At 43.6% G+C, this 25,662-nt stretch overlaps 1 long non-coding RNA gene across 2 annotated transcripts; it reads right to left on the reverse strand.

Annotated features, from left to right (window-relative positions):
- Positions 1-215: 215 nt before the first annotated feature.
- On the reverse strand, positions 216-23,663 carry LOC114577075 (uncharacterized). 2 transcript variants are annotated; one of them, XR_003696832.2, is made up of 3 exons: positions 23,474-23,617; positions 17,466-17,616; positions 216-570 (listed from the first exon to the last, which is right to left on the reverse strand). It is a non-coding gene; the product is annotated as an uncharacterized LOC114577075 (long non-coding RNA). The 2 variants fall into 2 exon arrangements; XR_009831301.1 differs by lacking the exon at positions 216-570 and having other exon boundaries at positions 17,177-17,616; positions 23,474-23,663.
- Between the last annotated feature and the right edge of the window lie 1,999 nt (positions 23,664-25,662).

The raw sequence follows: 25,662 nt of genomic DNA on the forward strand, positions 1-25,662 counted from the left end.
GCAGATACGAACTTGTAAACGCGCCATCCGCGGCTATTTCGATTGGCCATTTCGTCCTCGATCGAGATTTTTAAAGCCTTTGTTTGCTTTAGATTTGATGGATCTGGTATATTGGAGGTGAATGAAAAACGACAGGCGGAGAAGCACGAACGAAAGCGCACGGGGAAAGATTGCATCGCATGCGTGTGCAGTGTACGAAGATACGAAACGTTATGGAATTTTTATCGCTTTTTTTTATTTGTGGAACAAATTTGAGGACGGAACTGAAAAAAAGTTTTTCGATCAAGATTTTTGAAGTTGTTTGAAGATCGTAAAAAAAGAAAACGAAAAAATTTTATCATTGGAATCGGATAAAATTAAGCTTCCATTTTTCAAGTTTATCTCGTAGTTTGATTAACAGTTGCTTCGATATTTTTTAGAAAAATGTTCGCTTGTTAGGCAACAAGTTATATTTAACAGTATCGCTTTCAAGGATACGAACGTTCTTCGGAGACGTTGAAGTACCTGACTTGAAGTTGCTTGCAAGAATAATATCCATGAAAAATACTGGGTTCCGTGAAGATTCCGCACCTGTAAGAAAAGATTATTTTAATAGAAGAATTGAAGATCCGTTTTTCTAATTAAAAGCAGTCACAAAGATCTTAAAAAGATCTACGGGATTTATAATTTTATTCTATCATTTTTGATCAATGATTTTTATTATTTAATCATTTGTATTATGTAATCCGCGATGATAAATCTAATTTTTAAAATTTTTCCACGGTGGAATATTCTTCTACGTCGATCTCAAAAATCCAAAACTTTCTTACGATTCTTTCCTTTCGTGACGATAAAAGTTAAATTTCTTTAAAATCATTTCATTAATTCGAGCATAACAACCAATTCTTCTCTACGCTCATCCATTCTTCGCGAACAGATTAATAACGGAACGTAAAATCGTATCGATTGAATCGATTTGACGCGACTCATTGAATTCTAAGATTCTTTCCTCCACTTTCATTTTCAACTCGAAAGACTCGATTCCAGTCGCGTGACTGCGTATCGCATCGTTCGATGGACGTGTTCACACGATGGATCGAAGAATTTTCGTGCCGACAAAACGTACGTTGGTTAGCGGGAGGCTGGCTCGTAATAACCCGGTGGAGAACCGGTACCAGCGACGAGGCTGGTGGTCCCTAAGAGAGGAGTCGGTGCACGTCCCGAGAATATTAGAAGCAGGAAGAATACGAAGTGTTTCGCTGATTACTCGAGCCCCGTTGAATCCTATGTCTCGAACACGAGCGAACGAATCGGCCGTGTTGCTGGAACACGATCGCTCGTTTGCATCGAGCCGCTTTCAACGAGTCGTCCCGAGAATAAACGGCGACTTGGTAAGAATTTTAATTTACGATGATAAGGTGTAATGCAAAAAGAACGTTTCCTCCTTGCGTGAATGAATGCCGTGCTGAAATACGACGTGGAAATATGAAAGAAATGAATGAAAAATATTTATTGGCACTAGAAAAGACCGGTGTAAATAATAGGATACGTAATTTTATATTTTTGCGATTGCGATGCTTGTCGTGAATTCACAAAACACGTGATTTTCAAAAATTAAACACAAAAGGACCTCGGTTTCAGATTAGATTTAGAGCCTCGATCTATTCTAAATTATTTTTTGAGAGTGATTGTTGAGACTGATTACTCGATAATAATTCTCTCTCTCGATATAATATGCAGTAACAAAAATAATTTTCGATGATAAATTTAAAAAATTTTTTCGTGTGTATTTCCTTAGATTTTTCTTCGCCACGAGTATTCGCCAAAATATAAAAGAAAGCAATTAATAGAAAAAAGGCATTTTCGGTTATTTTATCATCCAACGATCGAGTCAATTGATAAAAATCCTATCCTATTCCCCAATTTAAAACATTTAAAATTCATAATACGCGCGATAAATCATCGTATCATAAATGTTACACATTTAAAGATGGAACGATTAATTTTGAATCGAGTAAATCGTGACCAAGACCTCGGTTATTGATAATTAATGAATAGTTTAATAACCGGATAATCGATTAATCGAGTCAAATATTAAATTTTCATCGGTGGGCAAAATGGGAAAAAGAAAATTGAACGTCATTACAGGCTGACTGTCGCCGAAATGAAATTGAAACGTGGCGTTAGCAGTTCATCGATCAATCGGTTGGTATGGTATGGGGCACGGTGGGCTGATGATGATTTTCAAAAATACTCGATCAGCGATCGAGGAGAGGAGGGAAGGGGCTGGTGCAACGAATTAACAATTACACCGAACAAAATGTATTGCCTGCTAACCAGCCGTCCAGTTTTCAATCGATAGCGTTTATATCAGGACTCAATTCAACGGGAGTCCCGGCTCCCGATGCGGTTTCGAGGGTCGTCGGCTGAGTGCTTTCGAAAGTGACCACTCTAAATGAGGCTCGTGTTTGCAGTCGGCTTCAAGCAACCTCGCCTCATATGTAAATGATGGAATAGAAAATCGAGTGGCCCGTTCTTTCGATCCGATTAATTTCGAATTTTGTCGGGAGCCGACGCTTTTCAACTCACTGCTTGGTGTCACATTCCAACGTGTTCACGAGCATCCATTCGTCGATAATCATCGCGTGTTTTAGCATCCCTTCCTTTCCCTCAATTTTGTAAAATACGGATTTTAATGTTTAATGAAAATACACAAATATTTACATTTCTCCGTTTCTATACCTGAATATATTACAATTTGTGTTCGAGTTTTTTAATTTCTCTCAATATCTCTCGATGTAAGATGAATCAATTTTTCTTTCTTCACAAAATTTAATTCTTCAAATTCGTAGAAAATTAACAAATTATAAAAATTGTCGCTCACGAGAGTATGAGTATCTCATGTATTTCATTAATCCCAATACAAAAGATTTCTCCATCAATGTTCCTCGTTTCACATTTTCGAGTTAGAAGAATTCTATTTACGCGACACGAAAAGAATCTTATCAAGTCTCTCAACCCTTTCGACAGATCGGAAAAAGGGTTAACGAGATCTCGTAAAAATCTTCCACACGATTTCCTGTCGGAATTCGGACGAGACGAATGCGCTCCGCTCGTCGCCGCTCGTCGCCGCTTTAATTTCGTCCCGTCCGTTTACAATCGAGAGAAGAGGCTCGACAAGTGCGAAAACGCAGAAAACATGGACGGAAATGAGATTTTTATTCCGCGCTGCGGCACTTTTCTCTCTCTCTCTCTCAACGTTTTGCGCGGACGACGGGGCAGGGGGGACGGTAATTTAGCGGCGAGGTGGAGGAAGGAGGGGGTATTAAACGCGAATTCCAATAACGTTTTTGCCGGTCAACCGTCGCCGCCCGGCTGGATCTCTCTGACGTCGATATTGCCACGGCCAGTTCAGTTTTAACTGGCGTACTGTTTACGGATGTAATCGTTGGACGGAGGAGTGGAAAGTTATCTCAATAATAACGAGCCTCGGTGTTATATACGCGCGATATGAATAAAAGTTTCTGCAATAACAGGGGGCCCCGGGTTTTAACGGTTTCGAGAAAGTTGCCACGGAGCAAATGAGAATACGTTGATGGCTCCGGTGCACGGAATGGTGATTCAGCCTGAAAAATCGCGTTTCGTACGTGGTTAACGAGTAGTCTCGACCGGGTATATATCGAGGATCGTAAAATTGGTCAAGCTTACGTGTACGGAATGCGAGTTTACGCGTATCCAAGGTTCTCCGGAGGGAACGGATTGATAATAATTGAATAATTTTACGGGATGAAAGTTTGAAACGTGTGTTTGAGCAACCGGAATATTGGTAATATTTGGCACGGATCAGCTTACGGCTATAAATTTGTTATTTTTTTTTTTATATATATAGATACATAAGCTTAACTTTTGGTTTTCTTTCCACCAACTACCGATTAATCACGTTTTGATCGATATATTGTACACTTTATCCTTCCATTTTTCTTTCGGAATAAACATAATTGAATTAACATTAAAATTTGTACCTACGTGTATTCGTGTCCAGCAAGCAATTTGTTTTTCTTTCTTTCAATTTAATTTAATTTCTTGACAAACGATAATTTGTCAATCGTTGATATTGATAAATCGACAAGTTATTAACGTGACAAAACGTAGCCACAGATTCTTTTAATAATAATTTTACAACGAATCGAGCAATCGATGATGAAAATCGGATCGAAGTTTTTCGCGTTTAATCATCTCGAAGTTAAAAGATGTACATAGTTGCACGATCATCGTGAGAACGCCAACCTCGAAACACGAACAATCGTTCGACAGGTCCGCCATCGTTAAGCAAATAATTGAAAGCTTTATGAACGTTCCGAGAGGATACTCGCCTCCCGTACTCGTATATTTCCGTAATTAATCAAGATAAATCGAAGCAAACTCATTTAAAACAAGCAATCGATGGTAGGATGAGGAAGCAACCGTTCCATCCGTAAATCTTTCCAACTAATGGCTCGTAAACGCTGTAACGCTTCAAGCAGATTGTAAATCACCATTATTATTAGTACATCCAATAATTAAACGGTAATAAGCGAAACGATATATTTCATCAACCGAAGCCGACGTTCTCTCGTTTCCTCTTTTTTCTCCCCCCTTTCCTTCTTTCTTTTTTCTCCCCCCTTTTCTCCCATCTCGCTTTATTTATTTTCCAACAAATCATATCGCAACCGACCACATATCACCGGAAATAGAATATTTACATTAGATTGCCAATTTGATTTATCGGCCGCGTAAATTGGGCCGCGAAAAATAATCGTTCGCCGAATTTCGACAGAGAACGGGGGGAATCTCGGGAGCTGCGTTATGCGTCTCGACGCGGCATAATCGAATTTTCGGCATTGTAATCGGCTAGGCGTTGCCCGATTTATTATTTAACGTTTACGATCGTATCGTAAAATTGGAAACCGCTCCCTCCCCCCCCCTCTCTCCCTCCTCCGCGGGGAAAATATTCCATTAAACTTTCCCTTTGCGCCAACTAATGACGAATTAACCCAGCAATCGAAAACGATCGGCTATCAAAACTCGAAAAATTGGGATCAGACTCGTTGCTCGAGGGAAATTTCGTGAATCTCGTAAAATTGCTATGAATGGCGCGAGTATCGTTTATGCACGGTGTGTATTTAGGTATACGTGTTATCCCGGAGAGGGATAACGAGTGTCTAGCGGAAGTTTATTGCTAATTATTTTTCTCCGTTTATGGTCGGTGTTCCTTGCTTTTCGGACAGTCGCGTAATCACCTGTTATGGTGTGTGTGTGTGTGCGCGTGTGTTGCGTATACCGCAATTTCTGGCTTGTCGCCTTTGTTGCATCGTGAATCAGGCAGGTTTTAATTAGCGGATTTTAATTAAAGATTTAAAAATGTGTTTCCATTCGTTCCATTGTCGGCGGGCACTGTAATCATTTTTTAAAACGTCTGTTTCTTTTTTTTTTTTTTTTTTTACCAGAACGAGATCTGTTTAATTAATTAGATTGGCCGCGGCGACGGCGAAACGGTCCAATTTGCAGAAATCTGTAAAGCCAAAGCGAAGCTGAACTAGAATAATCGAATAACAACTCGAATCTTCGAGTTGATGAGTATAATCACGACCAATTGTTCGACCTTACTTTACATCGAAATTTTCATTTCAATTCACTTCTATCGTAAAAAATATTCCCAGACACAAAAATTCGCGCGACGATATATTCGAATATTTTTAAAAATTTTAAAGATTGATTGATTTTTCACCACCTCATGTATAATTCATATTTCCCTCCGCACGCCACTACGCGAGCTTTCATTAAAGCTTTAATTAAATTATCGAGCCACACGAATCTCCTCGTACAAGATAATGCACGGGGAGTTTTACGACCGGCTGTAATTCCCATTAATATCGCCATCTCTAAGGTTAAAATCCTAGTTGATGGCCGTGAAACGACACTGTGAAGTCGAGTCAACCAGCCAAACTGCATAGCGCCGCACGACGCAGTCGCGTGCGGTCATCGTCGCTATTTAAAACTCGTCCTCGCGCGTTTCACGTGACGCGATAGAGCAAACGACGATTCACCGCGACCAGTGCTAATTAACAATTACGGGGACGAAACGTTTCGTTGGCGCCACGTCTAGCCGCGCTTTTATCGGCCGGCCAGCCGTATCGGTGGCTACCGTTCCCACTGCCGCCTCTAACGACATCGTTATCGTAACCGGCGATCGCCGATTCCAGCCGTGTATCGTACACGCCGCCGATTTTCTATTTCCTGTCGATCAAAATGGCGGAGGTCACGCGCGTTGAATCGAACGGATAACACGAACGGAATGGATCGTGTAATCGAGTAATTTATCGTTCGCTAAAAAAAAAAATTACCGATCTAATCTAATTCGAAATTAATCCATCTTCATTTGTTTAAATAATTAAATGAAAGTGCATATCCTTTTTAACGAACGTGATGGAATGGAGTTAAAAAAAATCGTTAAGAATAGTCGGGAGAGCAATTCGCTCTCCAACAAAGAAACAATATTTCCGTTTGATTAATGGCGGCTTTACGTGTTAACTAAGATCTGATTCTGACTATCTTATGGCCAACCGTGGCAATAATTTAAACCGCATTTCTCTTCGTCAAAGTTTCATTTCGCGGGCACAACGAAAAAGGCACGCTCCTTGTTTAAGATAGATAATTCGTAACGAGCGCGTTCCACGATTCATATTCCGCGCGACGACTCGGAAAGGTCGGGAAACGAGAGTCTGCTGACCAATGGGAGCGAGGGGACACCTGTACGAGCTTTACATCATGCTTTTACGCCCGTTGTAATCTCCGTGCCTTCTCTTTTCCCACGTTCCTGCCCGCTGAAAACAGAGGCGAAACGCACGTCGTGATATACGGGGAGGGTCGCCTCGTCTGAATACTAATCCTCGAAAATCGACCGATTATATTTAAACGGGCGTAAATGGTGGAAAATCAAAGGAACACGAGACGGCGCTCTCTCGTTGGATGGTCCATAGATTACAAATTCGTTCGCTCGAATTTAATCTAATCTAAATCTCGTCCGATTAATCGTCTCATAACCGAAAAATCTAATTGATTTCGAAAACGATCGCAAATCTTACACTCTTTTCTCTCGCATAGATAGAGAGAAAGAGAGATATTTAAATATACATTTGAGGAGGGAGAGTTAGGGAGTCGTATTATCGGTCGAAGGATGAAATTTCGAGCAACTTGTGATCCTCCAAGAACGGAATTTCTCGCCTCGCCCTCGCGTTTAGTGGTTTAACGCCTCTCTCTCTCCCTCTTGACGCCTCGTTCCTCTTCTCCAAGCCTTACCAGTTTTACTGTCATTCACTTTATCGGCGGGAAATCGGAACAAGCGTTGCCGGAGGAAGCGTAGCGCCAAGAGTAGATCGCCGTCGCGATAATATCTCGCACGGTGGCTGTTGGGGGGAATGATAATGATGATGGATTGGACACGACAACGGCGAAAAACGCTGTTTTTCGTTCAAACAATCTCGCGAGCGAGGAGATTACGGACGAGACCAGTCGACGAGCGCTTGGCGGGAAAAATCGGCGACATCTCTCGCGACTTCTTTCATCAATCACGACTGACCCGTGAAAGCCTTTAATTACACTTTTTTATTCTCTCTTTTCCAGACGATCCAGCCTGTAATCCACTGTCGCGAACGATTTCACCGTTTGGGGAGGGGGCGATTCGGAGAGAAGCGGATTTACTGATAAAACTGTTAATAGCCTCGCGGAGAGACAGCGAGCGAGGTTTCTCACAGGGCATTATTTGAAAAACTCGAGTCGAGCCGAACAATGGCTCCGAGTTTTACGAGTTTCGAGCACAAGTCGAGAAACGAAACTGGTCATTTTAAATTATTTCACACGTCCATGATATTTATTGCCCACCTGATACATCGATGCCCATTCACTTCATCAACAACGTTTCTTCGAGAAGCGGTGTATATAATATTGGAATTTAGTATTCGAGAAAAGGCTACGATAATTCGGTAACCTTTCATTCTTGGGAAAGGAAAAGCCAGGGGAGAAGGAAGAGGAAGAAAAATTAGATGATACGTAAGGAGTCTACAATTAGGAAAAGATAAATCGCATAAAAAAACGAATATTGTTGAACGAGACCTCTTATTCTCCTCCATTATAACGTCCAAGTTGCATTTTCACAGAATTGAAGTCTGTCACGTGAGTATATTTCAACACAGCTTTAAGTATATAGCTCGTAACAAATAGGCGTGTTCCAAACGTTATCCTACTTATAACTCATTGTTTCTAATCCGTCTCCGTTTCCAAACAATCCCTCGACAATTCCTATCCCGCTCCTACTCATTAAAAGAAATCAAAGGGACTCGTTATTAACTATTTCGAGTAAATTCTACAACAAAATCGTCAACAACAATCAGCTCGATCGAATCTAAACGAAAGAAAGAAAGAAAGAAAGTGTATTTATACGTATAACTTTCGTTAACTCGTTTCGAGAAGGATCGACCGCATTAATTATTTTAATTGGGATAAAAATAAATCCATCCGGTTGGACGGAGACGCCGAAGACAATTACCCTCGGCGAAGGGAGGATAGGAGGTGAATCGGGAATCGGTAATCCCGCATGCAAATAAGTAAGCGCCTCGTCCGCGTGTTTGTATTTAATTAATTATAAGTTGGAGCCGACGGTTTTTGTTTGATTGCCACCATTGAAAAGCGCGCGAGAACTCGGTTAGCTTTTAACGTCCCGCTCCAATAAACGCTTCGCGTCCTTTTCGCGCAGCTTACGCTACGTGACCGTCGGCAGCGAGCGTTGCCCACGTCCACGATGAATCATTCCGCCTGATTTCGAAACGTAATGAATTTAAATGTTTACCCCGTGACGCGGGAACGAATCGTGAAGCGTCGCGGATCCGCCGATTCGTTATCGACGAATCTCCCCCCGAAATTCGCATTATTTCGAAGCTTTTGCGCAATCAACGCGTTGTTTACCTCCGCGTGATGAAACACGGGGAGGAGGGGGAGGGGGAGGAGTATATAGGAGGAAGAACAATGGAACAAGGCGGGTGGCTTCTAAAATTGACTGAACGCGAGGGAACGTTGGAACCAAGTTGGGACTCGACTCGAAACTGACTTTCGAAACTTTGCAATATATATATATATATATGTATGTATGTATATATGGGGATAATTCAAGCGAGTTTAAGTTTGTTTTATTAAGCGTATTCCCGTTCTTAGATCGAGGGTGACTGTAGATAAACGTAATAATACGACTTGCTGCGATATGCAAATGAGGAAATTGGATCACGCGCGAGGATATATATACTTCTTTCTCTCTTCTTACTTCGTAACTCGTCGACGTAATGAACGCCTTTGTCGAACGTTATATCATATTACATTTGAAAATGTAGATTTTTCGCAATAGTTTTCGATTTTTTTACAACGTAATGTAGATTTAATTCTGTCTTGCTATCTCATTGTATGATTTCCCGTTCTTATGCAGTCGAACGATAATTTCTAGCTTCTCACACTTTTGGATTTCTTGGATTCATTTCGAATATTATACTTTTCCTCCTGTTGATCTGTCTCACTTAGCACCAGCGTTTATATTTCCGGTTAAACTCGAATATCTTTGCAACCCGTTAACCAGCGCGAATCATTTTCAAATTTTGCTGACATAACCATAATTCCTTTAACATACGTATCTCGTTTATCAGTTTCGAAAAAGCTAAATTTCGAACGAACATGGAATGAATCGTCGAGTGAAAATCATCAAAATTTGCAATTACGATTCTTCAAGACGAACGACGCTAAACCTGCAATGCGAAACCTCCAATTCCCATTTATTTCCCCTCCCTCCTGCATCAAAACCACGCATCCCTCGATATTCCCGTATATTCCATTGGGCGTGAAAATCGGCAAGCTGCAAACGCAAAAATCATTACTGCGAACAACGACGACAACAACAGGTAGTCGCTCTCCCGTGGCGCGCGATTCTATTCAGCCGAGTCTCGCGGCAGATAACGGGTCGCGTAAAGCTGCTTCTGTTGCAAACACGTGTCACTAATAAACGTCATCCCGGCATGTGCGACGAGATTGATTCTATTAATACGAGTAATTACCGAGTGTACTTGGCGCCGCATACACAATGCAATTTCGAGCTCTGTGCCTCTCACCTTTCTATTATCTCTCTTCCCCTCCCTTTGTCATTCTCGTCTTGGCACGGGATTAAAATTGATTCGATATTTTTGCCTTCCTTTCGACCGATGATCTCTCGTCTGATAACCTCTGATGCGTATTTAAAATCCAATTTAATCCTCTCCTTCCCGTCACAAGCGTTATTTCATCCTAATAATCCAAGCGATTCGATGACCAAGTCATGAAAATCCTTCATTCAGCAAAATTCGTCGGATTTGAAAGCCTTGAATCGAAGACTCGCCGTGGCGATCTTGAAACGGTTCCTTTCGACGCGCGCCGATACTCTTCCACGCCCTCCAATCGTATTAACCGAGAAAGAAGAAGAGGAGGAAGAGAGCATCGGTTGCCGTGGCTCCGAGGAGAAAAGAGGAAAAGGGAGAAGGGATCAACAAGGCGAAACAAAAGAGTGGAGGACCGCGGTCGACGAGTTATGCAGGGTCCCTTCCCTCCTACATTCTTTTTCCTCCTCTCCTCTCCTCTCTCCTCGTCCCGTTCCCTTCCATCCTCTCAACCCCACCCAAAAGGCCTCTTTATCCGCGGCTACACCAGCTTCTTTCCGCCGGCTGATTACGTATGCGCGAGAGAGACCGGCCCAAGCTTATGAAAGTTCAAGGTGGAGATGGGCCAAACCCTCTGAGTAAGCCAAGACTCGCAAAGACAATAAATAAGAGGCCAGCGTGTTCGCGCGACAAGCGAGACTTGTCTTGACTTTTCGCGCGCGAGCTGCTCCTCTCTAAATACGAGAGACACGCAGCCTTTATTGCCTCGTAAACGGATACGTAATAGCCCTTCGAATCGGGGGAACGAACGATCCCCGCGCACGATGATATTTCGACTGGCGCGTTATCATCCGGTATGATCGATCAGATGGCGGGGGAGAAGGAAAGGGGGGAGGGGTTTTTCAGTTATACGCAGGAATATCGACATCTGATAAAAAAAAAAAAAAAGCGAAAAAAGCGCCCGATAGCGAGTGAAAAGAAAGAGTTTTTAAAAGACCGGAAAAAGGACGAGGCCGATAAATCGAAATCGCAATATTCACCCAATATAACCCGCATCCCCGGCCGCTTTGTTCCCCAGGAAATTGATTCTGAAAATCTCCCCTTCCCCTCTGGTTCCCCAGAGGAGGGGGAAAAAACAAGGGATGGAAAAATAGGAAGAGAGCATCATTCTACCGGAGTCTCTAGCGGGGACAATGATCCATTTTTTTTTATCGGGACGACCGCCTGGGAGGATGGCGGAAAAATGGTGGCGCAGTTTATCACGCTAGTTTATCGACTCATCTCGATTGTGGTAAATCCGCGTTACGAGAGAGCGTTACGAATAGACAGGAGGAAGGGAGGAGGAAGGGGGTGGAGAGGACATTCGGTGGACCTTTCTAAACCGGTCGATCAGCTCGTTAAAAATTAGGACACGCCACGCCGGCGTTGTAATACACCGTGTATGTATGGCCGTGGGGACCATTAACGAAATCGAATTCGCGGCCCCGATTCGGACGTCCGATCCTTGTTACGCGTGTGCGCCTCGACGACTCGATGCATTTTCCTCCCCCCTTCCACCAAAGCTGCATTTCAATATCGAGAGTACGAGAGTTTCTGGCTAATATATAGCAAGAGCCAGGTGATAAGGGGGTTGGATGAGAAGGAGGGAGGAAGTGGAAGACTCGATAACCGTTAATAACTCGACCCTCCTTCGGTTCCAGGCTTCCCCCTCCCTTCAGGTCGGTGCTTCGATCCCGGAAATCCCCTCCCTCCCCTCCTTCGGCTGGATGATCTTAAGAATTCCCACGAAGAAGTGCACGGGGATCGACGAAGAAGTTTGGAGAAGAGGGGGAACATACATCCGCTTCCAAGTCTCGATCTTCTTCTTTATTTTGCTCCCCTCCACCTTCTTCGAAGATCTTTAGAGATATTTCATTCCTTGGAATTAATATCCACCGACTGGTTAACACCCGAACGGCGAATTCCCAGACGGATACGTGAATTGATTTAGATCGAACGAAACTGTTGTTTCACTGCTTCTGATCTTCGAAAAGGCTTTGGAAAATCTTCCTTCGCCGTCTTCTTGATTCAAGTGGGTATAATTGCCGGGTTTTTGCAGCCGGAACGACCACGGTTTCCCCGCTTTTTCGCCAACTAAAGGTTCACAATTTTCGTAACGAGTAATTCTCTTGCAAATGAAACGGACTTTCCATTTGAATACACATCAAATGGGATATTGTAATCCAGCGAGTGTGCGGAGAACGCGTAATTATGGCACGTGCGCGGTGATAATGTATCGAGGATACCGCGAAAGAAACTCTGTAATCGTGTAAAGCGTATCTGGCCTTATACGTCTGGAACATGATAACACTGAAAAGTGTAATTTGTAGCCCGAGAAAAGTGGCTACCGTTTATCTTGAAAGTATCGATTGAAGCGTTATGCGAGATACGACAAAGAACATTTTCGATAATTAAAATTAACGAAGATGAAAGTTTCGAAATTTCCCAAATATATATATAATATAATATAAAAAAAAGAACTTGCAAATCTGACCGTTCTACGATCCTCGGATATCCTACAACCGTACAGTTCATCCGGTCAGCTTCATCCGTTTGCTTCATAGTTAACACAGCGCGCGTAAATATCGCGAAGAAAAAACGAAGGGATAGAGAGAAAGAGAGAGAAAGAACCGCGAAGAAAGAACAAGGAAAGAAGAAAGGAAAACGCGACGAAGGAATCACGAGCACGTCTCGGCAACATTTCACCGAGATAAACAGGTTCCCCTGTTGGAGGAATTGCAATTGCGTAGGGTGGAGAGGAAAAAGAAGAGAAGGAAGAAGAAGAAGAAGAAGAAAAAAATTCGTTAATTATGCAGATTCGAGACGCGAGGGGCGCAAACATGCGTGCCTCCTCTGTTCTCCACGGATCCTTTATTATTCGGCCCACGCTAACGAACGACGCGGATTAACGAGATATGGACAAACGATCGAGTTTCCAGGAGCCACCGAACGTTTATATAGAGGAGGCATTGGTGGAATTCGCGGGGGTGGAGAAGTGTATCCTCCTCCAAGTGAGCAAATCATCCGGAATTATTGCGAGCCCGGACGAATCATTTTCGAACGGTCGGTCCTGGCTCGTCGTCGGCAATTTCAATATATTTCTCGGGATTACAAACACTCGCTCGTCGGGGACTCATCAATTTTGCATTATCTCACCACCCCTGCAACCTCTCTGAGCAACCTATTAAAGGGAGCTGATCGATCGCCATGGATAATCCACATTACCCGCTCGAGGCTGACGTATATGGTATTGGCCCGCCACTGGAACTCCCCCTCCTCCGTTTCCATGATCTTGATAGCGAGACGCGATTAACGTGAAACAAAGAAAGAAAAGAGATAAAAAGAAACGAGACCTCTAACATTTGTTTCATCAACGCCTCTCCCTTCTCTCGCGCTTTTGCTTTCATCTCGAGGTAACGCGGTTCCCCTCTTTCTATTTTCCCCTTATTTCGAGAAAGGTGTGTAAACGAGTTTGACTGGAGCGGGGGAGGAAGGAAGAATAACAAGTGGACGAGAGGAAGACGGGAGAAAAAGAAACTTGGTATGGATAATTAACGCGAGCCGCTTCCCTTCGAGTAACGCTCGTTCGTTCGAGCGAAGCTCGAGAGGAAAAGCTCGGTGGTCTGGCTTTCCTTCCTCCCTCCGCCGCGAGAAGAAATTAGGGATGGCTTGCAAGGATATTTATAAAAGGGTTAATTAAGCATGGCCGTCTCACCGCGGCCCAAGGCGGAATCGAGCGCATCGTGAATTCTCCTTCTCGCCCGTGCCTCGTAAACCGAGCTTTTTAATGCGGCTTTGCGATTTCTCTTCGGCCAGATTAATTTTCATGACCTTCTCCCTCTCGCATCGACGAACGGAATGGAAACCTCTCCGCGTAAAACGAGAGGAGATCCTGTTGATCGACGACAGAAATCGCGCCGTTTCGTTCGCCTCGATTACTTCCTGGATGGAAAGAAATTCGATTCGATCCATACGCGTTTCTCTCAAACATTCGCGAAAAGAGGAATTCTCCTGTTAATCTCTGCGAATATTGAATTTCGCGTATCGCGGTGCTCGAAGAGGAGGCCTGTTAAGAGGAGAGAAACCCGTTATAAGCGAGTGACGATATTAGCGTTTCCTTACTTACGCACAACTCGCTGTCTTAAAGTTTCTTCCCGTGTTATCGCGCCATCTTTACGGACTTTATTTTTCTCCTCGGATATAATGCTTGCTCTCCCCGTGGGATAAAAATCCACCAATTAATATCATTCCTGAATCGATAGAATTTCCGAATTCGAAGAGGTGTCGAGGGAGAAAAGGGAGAAGGAATAAAAAAAAATGGACGTAAATATACGACAGCATACGTCGGTCGTCGAACCCAACACCACGAACGTTCTTTCTTTCCCTCCACTTAATTTTCACTTCGCGGAAAGTCCGATCCAGTCCTATCTGGAAATTCCTCGATCGATCGATTGATCACCGCAATCGAAGCATGTCCGAAGCACGTCCACTTCTCTGAACGCTAATTTACCGGTAAAGACATTGCGACATTTTGTATTGACAGATACCAGGTTTTTAAGGGAGGGGAGGGGGGATATAATAAAAGCAGAAAAGGAGCACGTTCTACACGTTCCTATGCGTTTCTGCACGCGGGAAAGCGAGAGATCGGTAACCGTTTGCTCGATAGCCGCGTTGTGGTGTCTTGTGTTACGTAAAAAGCATTTGGCGCCGACTCGTTAATACGCGTGTCGTACAATCTGTAGCTTTCAGTGGGCCGACAAAACTCATTAATAATGCCCACTTAACTAATTTTCCGTCACGGCTCGGTGAACCGGTCGCGGCGACCTACTACGAGCGCGGTTTCGATCGGTCGGGAATCTCGTAACCACGCTCCACGCTTTTTCCTCCTCCTCCTCCCCCTTCCTCCTCCCCCGTTTTATCGGCACAACGCGCCCCGATCGGAAACGAAATACTGCACCTCGATATTTTCATTCGATCCCATCATCCGCCGATTTTCGATCTTCTCGATCGATCTGGTAAAAGAAGTAATAAAAGGAATAAAATGATTTTGCTCGGAGGAAATTTCGCCAAAAATTTGTCGAAATAATCGATTTTGTTTATTTTTCAATACATTTTTGTTTTCCAACGAATACTAATAAATTATATACGGAACAGGGATAATTGATTCGATTCGATTGAATTTAGAATTTAGAATCCATCTTGATGCGAATGATCGGATTCAATAAATAGGAAATACGTATGCGAATACTTTTCGCATCCAATATAAAACTTAAAAACTGGAAAAGAAAAATTAAAAAATCGGGAAAAATTATAGACGACAAGAACCAGATTGCATTCTACTAAATTAATTAATTTATATTCCTAGGTGCCCGGCAATAGCAATAGCGTAATTAAGTCAAGAACAATTTCCATCAAAAAAAGGAAGGGGGGGAAAAAGAGAAATAGGGAAAAAGAAGTAAATTAAACCGCCAGTACCAGTTCTAAATTCAGCCCGTTAACTATCCGAATCTCTAACTCGACAAACACCAAGAATACGCCCACGCGTGGCGCCGCTAATTGCCCCGTCAATTACGCGCGAATTAATTGCCGCGGAATTACACACAGAAGGGCCATAGGAGTTCTCCATTGGCCGCGATAAATCGCGAATCGCGCGCGAGAGCCACGTGATCGTCGACGGCACGGTATCCTCGTCGATCTTCGTCATACGTCACCTCCCTTCTCCTTTTCGGTTTTCGCCCTCCGCCAGGCTCACGGTCACGTTTGATCACGTTTCAAAGCCTTGTCGCTTTAATAAAGGGACAGACGTTGGGGACGACGTTATTCCCGACGTCCATGGGTCACTGTTGGAACGAGCTTACCTTCATTTTCCTCCACTCTCCTGTCTTTCCACTACGACGTGGGAAACGAGGACGTTTTCGAGCGCGCAATCAAGCCACGAAGCGCTCGTTTCTTGGAAACAATGGCCGGATCAACGCGTTCAGGGCGCCTGGAACGACAAGATTTCTGGACATATTCTTGGCGAGATTTTACCAAACTTCGGCTCGATACTGCTCGATGCACAAATTGAGAAATGGCGGCTCGTGACACGCTTCGTTTGCGAAAACACTCTGCGATAACCACGGTGTTTGGTACGTTTGGTTGATGTCAACTTGGAAAAAAGGAAGGAATTTATATGTTATGTATTATTATTATTCTTTCTTTAAACGATAATCAACGACAATACATATCTCCATATATCTTCCTTTAGTTAGTTTCCTGGAACAAAAATTCGAAGCACGTTGGAAAATTGTCTGATTTACGATGCACGGTGTAACAATAATTTTTAATTATCCATCGCATCGACGACAGTCAACGTTTAATTCGCATGCGTTCGCCGTCCCCCATAATAAAACCACGCTCCATTAGCGTGGTTTTATGCAGTCGATGTCGTGGCCAAATAAACAACAGGCCCATAAAAATCGACCGCTCCGCTCTTGGGACATATTCATACGTGTTCTTTGATCCCGGCCATCGGCAAAATGCCAAGTTCCACATATCCGTGATCAAGGTACGAATCGCGGTTTCGAGGCAAAAAAGAAAAAAAGGAGTTTTAACATTCGCGAACCGGAAACACGTGTCGCTAGACGCGTAAAGGCCCGATCGTAAATGATGAAGGCTTTTCCTTTGCAACCGACAAACGTTCGGCTGGTGGCCCGCTTTGAGGGAGTGCGCGAGAACGAAACTCTTGGAAAAGAAAGGAATTTCTAATTGTGGCGAGAGCGTTAGAGGGAACTTATTACGGTAACTGTTTCGTGTACCGAAACCACTATGTGTAATTCTTTGACTCGGGATCGTGGCCGCCCTTTGACTTTGCCCGAGAACTTTGCCGAGGGAAATAGATTGAACTTTTTGATTCTGGGAATTTCGTTGAACGAAGCGAGCTCTCTGCTTACGTTAACTTTGCTCCAATTTGCTTTCTTCTTTTTTCTTTTTTTTTATTAAATATGGAAAATACACGTGAAAAAGTAGATATTTTTCTCGAAATGATGTAATTCTTCGATCTGTTTACAGGATAATGCGGTATAATCGGATTGTGTATTGCGTCTATGATGCGAAATAAATAGAAAACTAATTCATTTAGTTTGTCTTTGCGCACCGATAAGTTTATACAAATAGAATTATATATGAGAAATAAGAAAAAAAGTATAAAATTTAATTTTTAAAACAAGATACATATTCGAAAAAATTTCAGAAGAAACGCACCGTGCATACAACGGACAGTGATCTTGCGCGGATTGAAGGATCATGCGAGGCATGATTTAAATCGGAGTGTGTCTAGGAAAACGTCGAGGGGGGAAGGTTACAATAGGGCCCAGGTTCCAACGAACGGACGTTCCTCCTTCGTCAATGGAGGCTGAAACAAAAGAATGGTTTTATAATTACATCTGTGCGAGGAAGAATAGTAAATGCTTCTATTCATTAGAGTCCTTTGAGAAGTCGACTTTCGAGCAGAACTGACGGAAGCCATGAGAAGGGCCGGACTCTTCAATCAACAAAAAGCCCTTTTGTGTCTTTCCCGTGGAACAATCGCGAATCGAAAGTTCTCAAGTTTATACGGCCGAGTTTTAATCGGATCGTTGCGCGAGATTCCTCGTGACCGATGCAGAGGAAAACGATGTCGATTTATTGTTTCAGCTACCGGATTCCTTTTCTCCCTGTTTCTTTATTGCCGCTAAGATTAGTTTCGATTCAACGTGAAATTTCTCGAAGTCGACGTCCCCTGGAAACGAATAAAAGATGGACCTGTATTCGCGTGACAAGAAATGACGAAAATCGAGATCAAGATCGATCGAATTCCCGAAAACAAGAATATTAATTAATACGAGGCAGTCACGCGTATATTTTCATGGAAGAATTCAATCTTCTTATTAAAATCAAGAGAAATACGAAATACAAAAGTGTATTTCACGTGTAATACGATTTTCAGCCTCAATCAACAGTGGCATCGTGACTTAGAAGAGGTCGAGGCAAACACAATTAACATGATACGCCTACACCGGGAGCAATTGCATATGCAAGGAGTCGGCCAGTGCCAATAACCAAACCGAAGGGGGGCAGAGGGTGGCGGTGGAATCGAGGGACTGTGTGTTAATCAATCATCGATATGTTTGCGCGGCCTCCTGTGAAGACGGGAGACCGCTCTGTTTATTTTGCATTCTGTACGCTTTGAGTCGGCCTCCATTCCCCTTTACCACGAATTCCCATTTCTATTACCGGTCACGGGCCACCGTTTCCATCCGTTACCGATTCGTCCACCAATCTTGTCTTCCACGACGGTGGTACAGACGATGGTACAATTTCGCGTACGTGATCTGAGATAACATTCCTCGAATTCGCTTCTTCCACCGACCATTGTCGGACGAGGCTAGACGGCCAACCATCTCCGAAGAGATCCTCGAATCGAGGAGGAAACCTCACCGCCGTTCAAAGGCGGTCCCAAGTCGTCGCCACGGGGCCAACCTATTCGAATACCTATTCGAAGACGTAGAAACCGTAGAGATTATTCTCACGAATTCGTGTCGGTGCAAGCGGCTAAGAAGCAAAGTCCCTCGATCGAGCCTCGATCAGATCCGAGCAAGATCCATCGATTCCCTCCCCTGAACCAGAATCCACGTCGCTCGAAGACACGGAGATCCTCGACGTCAACAAGAGTGACGTCGAGCCCAACATCGATTTGCCATTCGGACGTTAGCACGTCGAATGTTACAGGAGGCCGAGGAACTATTGACCGTTCAACGTTTCTATCGACGAGCAAACGAGACAGTGGTTGATCGATGAAGCGATCGATTCGACTCGATTCGAACGGGTTACGCGATCACGACGAGGTACATGCCTAGTACCATTGCTATCTCTATGCTCGCTTTATGCTTGCTTATTTAACCGGCGATACCCTTTGAGTTCCAATTATACGATAGATCCAGCTCGCTCTGGGCGAGACGTTTCATCTTGCTATATATTCCGCAGTTCCCTTCCACCCACTCGCTAAAATCTCGCCGCCAATTACACGCGCTCGCGAATTCGCGTTCTACTCCTCTTTGCCGATAACCGGCCAACCGTGGAAAACTGTGTGTCGTCGATTTCGGCCAATTAATGGTAACTCCTCCATCTCTCTTCGGATATCAGCGCGTGCTCTCCCCTTCCTGCGAATGATGGTGGCCTGTTCGATGGTGGTAGCCTTCGATTCTCACCACGTTAACGAAAGCAAAAGAAAAAAAAAAAAAAAACGCGTTTGAACACTTTAATTGAAAGCCAGAAATGCCGCGTGGAGACTCTTTTTTATTATTGCCCTCGTTCTTTGAACCGTTCCTTCTGTCTTCTTCTTTTTTTTCCCTCTCTCTTTTCGACATCGATTCCTCTTCTTCCTTCGTCGAGAAGGAAAGTTCGAACGGATCTAACGGAGGCGGTTAACCGGTATTTCGATCGTATCTCCCTGAAACTTTTCTGGCTAATTAAAACCAACACGCAGAGCCAGGAGACGATTATTGCACGATGGAAACTTTTCTAATTGACGGTATTATTATCATCGCGGTTATTCGAACGTTCTTTCTTTAAAAAAAAAAAAAAAAAAAAGGAAAAGATTCTACAAAAAATTCTTCTTTTCGACCGAAATGGATGAATGCTCGCGCGAATGGGGATTGCAACAGCGTTGAATAAGAAGCAGGGAGTAATTAAGGGAGATGCGAGCTGGAACCGCCACGAGATTCCACCAAATACCTCGCGAGTAAAAAGCTTTCAGCGGCAAAGAGCAAACAACATCGACTAACAAACGGACATCCCGTTACGTATTTTTCTTCCCTGGCCTCCTCTTTTCCTCTTTTTTTCCCTCATCATTCCTCTCTCGCAAGCTTTCCGCTCCCTTTATTTCCCCTTCTGGTCGAAAACACGTGCAGGAGCACGTCTTGTGTGGCACGCTTTCCGCCACTCCAAGGACACTTCCTTGAAGAAACGATCTCGACGACAATTTTATTCTCTGTTATCGTGTGGCGCACGTGGCCACACCATTCCGGTTACGTTCCCCAAACGTTTTCCACGAACTGATATATATTGGCACTCTCGCTTTCGCGTTATACGTTCTGATTAATGGGTTGGGAGAATCGATTTTCGATCAGACGCCCCCGTTCTTGGGGCCGAAATACGTGCCAGGAGAGGCTAAGAGAGATTTATTGGGATTTCCAAAGGTGGAAAGTTACTCAGGGAATCACGAATCCTTTTTTAAAAATGTATAAATCTCTGGACCGTGTTCACTTCGATTATCCTGATTTTAACAGGAGATAAAGAGATTGTTTGTTGTTTCTCGATAATTTTTTATACCTTCCAACGTAAAGATTAATTCCTTCATATCAACTACTCATCTAAATATATACGATACATTCGCAATTGGAATTTCTTTTTCCTTCATCCAATCGACGTCTCTCCTTGCATCCACGAATTAAAATACGTTGAACCGCGGAATCGTGAAGTCTCGGATCCATTCCTTAAAAGGGAATGGGTTGAACGCATTATAAACGGACGATAAATCGGGACCACCGTAGATTATCCTTGTACACGGGTCTCTGTACCGGGAGAGAGAACTTCATTACCGCTTCGTTCGGTCTTGCATAAACCATTTAACTCCTCCGAACCTCCGCGGTTTCTAGGCGGAGTCGACGCCTCGTACTAAATCTGCCTCTAAGCGAGTTCCGGTACCAACGCCGAGATTTACGTACTCCGGAGGCGAGGCACGTTACTTACACGGTACGCTCGTACGGTTATTCCTTCCTCCACCGTGTGTCCTGGCGACGAGCAACGAGCGCGCCCCGACGTTCAATTTCGCGGACGCGTCAGAGATGAACGACCGATTTAAGATCTCGGGAGGAGGGGGAGGAGTTATTCGTTGGAAGAACGATCAGTTTATCATCGAGGGCTCGTTTAAAGGATTGATAATTGCTATTGATGCATCGTGTGCTCTAATTTCCTGTCTTGTTCTTCCTTTCCTCTCTTCTTCAACTGGAATTGGATCGCCGTGGTAGATGAATATTCTTTCGGTCAATTTTTTTACTAAAAGATACTTTCTATCCTTTTTTAATATTTACACTTTATCCCATCAAGTTCTCGAGAGATAAAAATATAAAGAAAGATTTGGATTATTACTTTCCCTGTTTCAATAGTAAATATTGTATCTAACGTGAGTTCAGTTTTAGAATAATTTTACGTGAATCCGTATTATTCTCTTGATACGAGGAAAATTCATTTTCAACCACCAAGTTGCTTCCAAGAAGAAGTCTCAGTTGCTCGAAGCAGCCGAAGAAATAAAGATTGATGCGGCTCATAACACCTCAGAGAGAAAGATTGAAATTGACGTAAGCGGAAATGAAGAGAAAATCTCTTCCCACGTCCCGTGCCGCAGGAATTTTTCTTCTTCAACCGGTCGACGCGGCAAATTCCACCGAAACAAGAAATTCATTTTCTTCCTCGCGAGGATGAACGATGATAAAAATCCCCCCTTTTGAATCTCTCTTCCTCGCGGTCGAATATTCTTCTATTGGTGTTTCTTCTATTAGCGCGAGAAACGTGTTCGAGGAACGGCGTTGCGGCGTCATTTGGAAAATTGGCGCGTTTTCGTTTCAAGGAGGGGCCGAGAACCGTCTCAATATCGGAGGGGGGAGAGGCAATCCTCATTTCCTGCAAGGTCCATGGCCGAGTAACAAATCGTGATACAGGAAGCAACCCCTTTTAGTACCGAACCACGGCCAATATCTCTACCCTGTTTTAGCCTGTTTCACGCTCCGAGTGGCACGGGGTCATTTCGAGGTAGATCGCTCCACGAAATTGAACGTCACTGTCGTTCCACGTGTCATCTACCTTGCGTCTCACAATCACCAAGAACGAGAAGCTTCTAAACCGGATTATTCGAAATGCCCTCCAACACTTTAACGTTATCATTAAATTCTCGTTGGATCGTCGTAGATAGACTCGTATAAGAATTTACAAATTCAAATATTTCTTGCAGTTTCTTTTCCCTCTCTCTCTCTCTTTCTCCCTTTCTCAATGTCTTTTTAAACATTAAATTTTTCTTGCATACAATTCCACAATTCGCGTAAATCTTACAATATTCTGATAATTTGTAATTCCTCCTCGTGCTGTCTTGATTCGTTTCGAGGTCTCTTGTCACAAAAAAATAGCTCGGTCACAATATTTGTATCGTCTCGCAGAGCTATCCAAATATATCATCGGGTTGAAACACGATAACCCGAGAAATTCCTTTCTCACGAATAAATGCCAACATGTCCAACACTGTCACCAAGAAAGGCAGGAACGGACTCCCTGCCAATGACCTTTGGAGCATCGTGTCTGGAGACGCATCAGACTGCAGGGCTTTCCTCAAGAAAATCACCTCCGTTCCCCCGCCTTGACAATCCCGATGTATTTAATTCCAAGCTTAAGACGGAATATCCAGTTTCTCGGTAAGCCGTGTTCCGCCGATGTCAGCCCCGACGTCTCGTGGACGAGGGTAGTCACAGCATGTTTACACAATGTCAGCGCCCGTGTTTGTCCTCGTCGCCTTGAATTTCCTATTCCTCCCCCCCACCACGGAGGATCCCCTTGTCGGAGGAACGAACGGCATCGTTTCGGCCGCTTCAAATTGATCCCGGGATGCGTATTTAACGGAATAATTGCATCTTAGCCTAGCGACGACGACGGATTGACGGCGTAGGCGATGGATCGTCTCATCTCCCCTCCAGAGGGAAAGATATTTACGTAAACCGTTCCTCGACCGAGTGTTGTCCAAACAATGCGAGATATTTCGAGCATCCGACCAGAGATGAGCCGAACTTGTGTTAAAAAACCGACATCTTAGCTCGGTGACGCGCGTGAGCGAAGCTAACGTGTTCGTGGAATCGTTCTGTTCTAATTGGGAACGTTACGACACTCAGAGATGTATGGATATCGGATAAGAATCTTGGGATAAGAAGTTAACGAGACCGTTTCGTTCCGAGGAAATTTAAAAATTTCATACGCAATAAACTTTTAAGATAACTTTTATTTCTGATTTTAATATCGCCTACGACACGCTTTTTCTACCTTTATATTTTTCTCTGAAGAAGGTGTGATAAATCCTACTTGAAACGCTATTTTCTCAATAATAATAAAAAAATGTAAAGATTCGACCTATCGGCCCTCTCGTGCGTGTTCAATTCTCGATATTTCCAAAAAATTATATTATTACTTACGAGTTTAGTCCGTACACGTAGTCCGTAACAGCGTACGCGTCGAATACGACTGCCATCGAACGACTGTTTACTACAGGAGATTACTACACGAAACTCTCGTATTTACTATTTCTTATAAATTCGTAGAAGGATTAAGAATTCGTAAGAATGCCTAAGCTCTCGACGATAACAAAGGAAATAAATATCAATCGTGACAATCTTCGACGTATATAATGTCACCGTGACTCATTGTTTACTACATGAAAAAGATTTCTTTTTACAACAAATATATTTAAAAGTCGTCCACGCGCTCTAATCGAATAAATACCAATCATTTAATTAAACCTCTCACGATCAATTAATCCAAAACCTTTCTTTCCTCCTCGCCACGGGCAAAGTTCATTCCTCGAGTAAATCACCCTCGTATCTCCCGCTTATCGAAAAACGACGGTTCACCTGAGAAAGTGACCGGTGGCCCATCCACCGTAGTCTGTAGTCTGGTCACGATATTTTCCCCCCCGTGTCGTCGTCCTCAAGTTATCTCGCCGGTCGAAAAGTGGCCGAAAAAAAAACGTGGCGATCCCCCGCGTCCTTTTTCAATCCTCCGTCGTGAAGGCGAGGAAAAGGCGCGCGGGATTCGAGGGATTTTAGGGTGACTTTATGGTAAGCAGCTTCGATTTTCCGTTAAGGTTACGGGCTACGGGGTGGCCGATCGGCTTACGGCCCAACTCTATTCCGCGGATTTTCAGGGATAACCTGTACCCTCCTCCCTCGCGTCGTCGGACCAACGACGTGGATTTTCAAGTTTCTTTACGGTGGCACGCGACAGTATTTTCCGGGGGACGGGAGGGGGGAGGAGATTCTTCGCACGCGTGGAATATCCTTCCATTTTGTGATTTTGTTCGACGATGCTTTTCTTTGCAGAGAGAGAACTCGAAGGGCCCGTTTAATATCTCGGATACTTGAAACATTCGTCAAATTCGAATGAAGATAAAAATAAAGATTAAAGGATTAAAAGAAACCAATAAATTTTCGCAATCAATCTAAATTAACGTTAGATTGATTGGCTTCTGAATTCTCTAATCTATACAACGAGTAAAAAAATAGTTTCGTTGCATAATTGATTACGAATAGCTATAGATAAGTCTGTAAAACGATGTAATACTCGAAAAACTGAATTGTACATAAAATAAAAGGGGAAACGTGGTGTAAAACCATCGGGGAAAATTACGAGCTCGTTACACGAGATAAGCACGAACAAAAATTCTGGCAAAAATTTTCCCTGACGAGGAATTTAATAACAAAAAACGGTAGCAACCGAGTATCGTAAAACGTTCAGCAGTTACCGTCGAAATATTTAATGTTCAATAATGTACGAACGAAAACTAGGGACTAGTTTTTTCGCCAAACTTTCCCCGCATCGAAAAGCGGCAGTTTGTAAAAGCGAAGCTTCTCGTTGCTGGAACCGCGATGGCCAAGGCGGATGGTCGGTTGTAAAAGTTGGACGTGCGTGAAAAAGAAGGAAAAGGGAGGAGGGAGGGGAGAAAAAGGAAAAAAAATCGTCGGTCGAACGCGTACCTGGGAAAAACGAAGGCGAAACTGGCGGAAAAGTTGGACTATTCCATCGGCGGTGGAGCAAGAGCTCCGCGAGTTACGTTCGTTTCCACCCTCGTTCGTGACTGCCGCGGCTAAAACCGATGTAATTTAAGTGCAATTACCTAAGTGTCGTTAGCCCGTGAGAGAAACTTGGAATTACGCTCTGTGTCTCTTCAACGACTGCCGGCATGCGAGCACGCCGCACGGAAAAATAACCGGTGTGCCTGCAGAATTTTTTCACCCCCAGCCCCTTGCCACTTCATCGAAGAAATTTAACGAAAACTTTGGAATCTTATCCTTTTAATGCTCTTTAATCTCCTCGCTTCCTCTTCACCCCCTCGTCTCTTGGAGCGTCTCGCAAGCTTCTACTCGTGCAGCGGGATAAAACATTTTAATATCCTTCCGTTCCTTACACCATCTATCAAATACGGAATGTATTTCACGCGCGTCGGCGGGGATTGGTACGCGTGGGCCACGCACGAGTCGAGATAATCAAGTTTTCCTTCAATTTTTTTTTCTTTTTAATAATACACCGCGTTAACATCTTGACCCGAGCTGATCTTTTATTTAAATATTAAATCCTGCACGAATTTATTAAACTTTCCCCAAGAAAT

This window comes from Apis cerana, linkage group LG10 (genome assembly GCF_029169275.1).
Source record: "Apis cerana isolate GH-2021 linkage group LG10, AcerK_1.0, whole genome shotgun sequence".
Taxonomy (NCBI): domain Eukaryota; kingdom Metazoa; phylum Arthropoda; class Insecta; order Hymenoptera; family Apidae; genus Apis; species Apis cerana.